At 44.7% G+C, this 4598-nt stretch overlaps 1 pseudogene; it reads right to left on the bottom strand.

Moving 5' to 3' along the window:
• Positions 1–1474: 1474 nt before the first annotated feature.
• Positions 1475–1593, bottom strand: LOC136650105 (5S ribosomal RNA; annotated as a pseudogene).
• Positions 1594–4598: the final 3005 nt, after the last annotated feature.

Below are 4598 nucleotides of genomic sequence, written 5' to 3'. Positions count from 1 at the left end.
GCTCCACACAGAGAAATTAATGACTGAATACAACTTGAGAAGAAGAGGGACAGCTACCATCAAGGCTCAGAGACATCTGTAGTGGTGCAGAGAGGGGAGAGAAAATATATACTGTGCAGGACAGAGAGCAAGGGGGAGTTAACAGAAAATGGGTTTCAAATAACACATTGTAATAATGTTTCTCCCATGAGAAATATAGTAATGTGGCTCTCTTGAGTGTGGAAAAATGTAGGTGATCCTCACCACAGGTTGAATGGAGCACCCCTACTCTTTGATGTTTGGGACACCTGCATGCTTGTATACATGGGGAAACGTTTTTTGTATACATGGGGGAACATTTTTCTCCCTCTCAGAGGCTCCAAAATCGGCTGAATTTCTAAGGCACACCAGACATGATCTCTCTTTATGTGGCTGCCTTTAAATGAAAATAAATTCATGTGATTCTTTTAAAAGGGAAGAAGTAGCCAATGTGGAACACTGTGGATAGGAAATTGAGGATCTGCGGCCACAGTCCCTTGGAAGCTTGCGCAATCTGACATCCCATGCTGTGTGAGCATCTCATTTCAATGGCTATACAAAAAAATCCGAGGACGGCAGAGGGAAGTGTCTTGAATAATTTAAGGCTTCTCCCTCCCTTCAGTCATCAGCATCTTTGTTCCTTTATGTATCTTTGAGCCCACACTGGGCATTTTAGTTTGTCAGCAGTCATGCTACAACCATCATCACGTCCACAGCAGCAGGAGAGCGAGACACCAGCAACATACATATTTATTGTTATGTTTAAGTTGCAGGGGAAAGGCAAAAAAGGGGGGAATCCTTCTAGCTTGATTTAACAGAAGAATGATCTGCACATACTAAATAAATTGCTCAATCTGGTCATTACCAGAGCTGGAAAATAACATCAACATTGGGGCAATTTTTTTTGTTCTCAATCCACTTTATTTGTGGCTGAAGGCTTTTCCTCTCTGTGAGTCTGTGGGCACTTTGCCCCCTCTCTTGCTCTTCCTGTGGGGGATATTCCGCATCATATGGGATGGGGAACACCATTTTGTGTGGTATCAATGCATATGGATACACAGAGGCTGGTGGGTACAGAGAGGAGGGGGGAGGACCTCTGCTTTAGTGAGTTGCTCTGCCTCCCTGGCATTCCTTTCATGCAGTGGGTTAGGGATCTCCTCTGTCTCTCTCTCTCTCTCCTCTGTCTCTCCTCTGTTCATAGGCGACTGGCACAGGTTCCCAGGATGCTTTGGCTGGGGTGTTCAAGCCTGCCTCATGGAGCAAAAGTCCAGGTGTGGACCGCTTCAAGTGGTGAATGTGTTCTCTGCTGCTCCCCTGGAGGGGAGGGTGTTGGTACTATCCTTCCAGGTATCTCCACCCTTCTCTCACAACTCTTTCTTACCCTATCTTCCAAAAGACTCTTTTGATCCTCCCCAGTATTGGTTGGCAACCTTCAGTCTCGAAAGACTATGGTATAAGCCTACAGCACCTGGTATTCCTAGGTGGTCTCCCATCTGAGTACTAACCAGGTCTGACCCTGCTTAGCTTCCAAAATCAGACGAGATCGGGCATGTGCAGGATAACATTACCTTATTCCAATCTTCCTCTCCATAGCCCTACCCTTTTAAACCCCTCCATGCCCTGCCTATCCCCCAATCCATGAAACCTCCCCTTCCGGTGATCCTTCTTCACGGCTTCCCCTCAAGCCACAGCCCACACATTCAAAGTCCGTGTTCCTGAATCTTGTCTTTCCATGACACTATTATAGGAATTATGAAAGGTATATGTAAAAAGAATCTTAACTCACTATGCATGAGATTCTTCTACTGTGGTGCAGGCTAACCCAGGTTGTGTAGATTACAGATGGGGGGAGAGGATTTGAAATTCCAGGAAAAAGAGGGGCTGTGACTCAGCGATGTAGTACTTAGTTTGCATGCAGTAAGTTTCAGGTTCAATTCCTGGCATCTTCAAGTTGGACTAGGGAAAAAATCCTCTCTAGGAACTCTGGAGAGCTGTTGCTAGTCAGTGTAGATAATTCTGATCTAGATGGTCTGACTCAGAATAAGGCATCCTAAGTCAGATATACCCACCCACCCCCGACCAGAAACTGGGTGCAATGAATGCTGCTTGGCAGGTAATGCTCAATTATTTGTGCGGATTAACTGTTCCCCCATATCCCATCCTCTCACCCTGATCTGTGGGGTGGTGTCCTCTTATATTTAGCAACTCTCCCTCTTCATCCCAGGATGGTGTTTTTTCCTAGTGTCTGTTGCTGGTGTCTCTTCTGTGGGTTTTTTGTTTGTTTTGTTAGCCCTTGGGGGGACAGGGAACCATTTATTGATTTATTTTTCTATGTAAAACCTCTTTATTAACTACTCCTGTTGAAAAGCAGTATATGAATATTAATAATAATGAAAGGGGCGCCAAACAGAGCTGCTGTTGTGCTCTAATAATGTTTCTCTCTCCCAATGTTTTAGAAGAAAGCTTGGAGGTGACCTGTTCTAATCTTCAACATGCCAGTATTTGATCCACAGATCAGGCCGCATGCCTGTGTCTCTATACACAGTTGTTCATACACACCCCTGCAGAAGAGATGGCTATGCAGGGTTTGAGGAACAGCAAACAGCAAAGCACCAGCTACAGGGAGGTTGCTTTCAATTTTGCCAAATGGTGGCAGTTTCCATGTAAGAAGCTGTGGTTTACTGCAGTGTGCTGCATGAATCAGAACATTTTCTTCATGCCGCCAGTGCTTTTTTTGTTAAAAAAAAAAAAAAAAAAAGGTGCAGGAACTCACAACTTGTTAATCTTTTATTTATTTATTTATTTTTAAGGCATTTTTATTGGAGAAATAAGTAATAAGATACAACTAGATGTAGTCAATAACTACACACACGCACACGCATACACACACACACAAGTCCATCCCGTGTGAGCTCCCTGATAGCAAAAGCACTCCTGCCACAGCTGGAGTTAAACACCCCATTTTTTTAGGTGGGGAGGTGCTCCATTGGGCTATAGAAAACTCTCTCCATTGGGTTATAGGAAAACCTATAGTTAAAGTGTTCAGAACTAATATATAAGTTCTTGAGCCCAGCTGGTGGCCATCAGTGCCTCAAGTATTATTTCCAAACACTTTGGGCCTAAGAGTTCCTATGGCTCAATTGCTAAAGTGCTGGTCTGTGGAGCCAGAGGCTAGAGGTTCAAATCCCTAGGAGGAATAAATTTTCTTTCTTTCTTTTTTTTTTTAGGTGGGGAGGTGCTCCATGGCTGCAAAATATAAAGGTTAGTTGCCAGTTGCCAAAAGGGGGGCCAGTTGAGGCTGCAAAACTCCTCAAAGTTCAGTCCCAGGCAGGCTTTTTTTTTTTTTTTTTTAAGTCCCAGGTAGGACTTAAACCACAGCCTCCAGCAGGGGGCTCACTCCAGGAGTGAGGAGTGAACTTTGAAGAGATGCTGATGGCCACCAGCTTGGTTCAAGACCTTATATATTAGTTCTGAGCACTTTGACTACAGGAGTTCCTATAGCCCAATGGAGAGGGTATTAGGCTATAGAACACAAGGTCAGAGGTTTGAATCCTGCCCTCACCAGCAATGCAAAAAGCACTTTTGACTACAGGAGTGCTGGACTGTGGAGCACGGGGTCAGAAGTTCAAATCCCACCCTAGCCAACAGTGCAAAAAAAAAGGGGTGGAGCTAGTGGGGGGAAAAAGGTGCAGGAACGTTGTTCCCTTGCTATTACAAAAAAAGCCCTGCATGCCGTCATAACATTTTCTGAAGGATTAGACTCTAGCAAGTCAAGAATGGGGTCGATTGCAAAGAAAATCTTTGTTGGTATAGCAGTGGTTCTCAGATGTTTAGCATCAGGACCCACTTTTTTAGAATGAGAATCTGTCAGGACCCACCAGAAGTGATCTTATAACTGGAAGTGACATCATCAAGCAGGAAAATTTTGAACAATCCTAGGCTGCAGTCCTGCCCATACTTACCCAGGAGTAAGTCCCATTTACTATCATTGTTAAAAGCGTATACATAGTAGCCTGTTAAAAGTACAGAGCTGTAACATTTCCCAAGATGCAGTCACATACCATGGTGTGATCAAGTCTAATATATTTAAATAAAATATTGAACTGAATGGGGACCCGCTTGAAATTGGCTCGTGACCCACTAGGTGGGTCCTGACCCACAGTTTGAGAAACACTGCGGTATACCTTTGAATTTTACTGGTTTTTTCAGACCCTGACACTGCCTATGTCACAGAATGTGACTCTATTGTTGGCCCAATGAAACAATGGGTTGGCAACCTGTTGTGGCCCCCACAGGCCTGGTGTCCTCTCATGGGCAGCATGAAATTGAAGGTGTGTGACATGCTTATAGGGCCCATCGGAGGAAAAACTGTTTGCCTACACAGTTATGAACCTGGTCCATCACCCCCTGAGGCACAGGTCCAAAATGCCACCCCCTGCATCAGGCCGCCCCCCTCTCCTTGGGATACCTTCCCATCCACACAGAGCCTCTCAAGGCTTGCAAGTCCACTCAAAAAGCCTTCTGAAGCTTCCGCCATGGTCGTAAACAGTACTTTATACACTTTATGTGTCTATGGGCTA

This window comes from Tiliqua scincoides, chromosome 4, assembly GCF_035046505.1.
Source record: "Tiliqua scincoides isolate rTilSci1 chromosome 4, rTilSci1.hap2, whole genome shotgun sequence".
Taxonomy (NCBI): domain Eukaryota; kingdom Metazoa; phylum Chordata; class Lepidosauria; order Squamata; family Scincidae; genus Tiliqua; species Tiliqua scincoides.
This window is presented reverse-complemented; position numbering and strand designations above follow the sequence as displayed.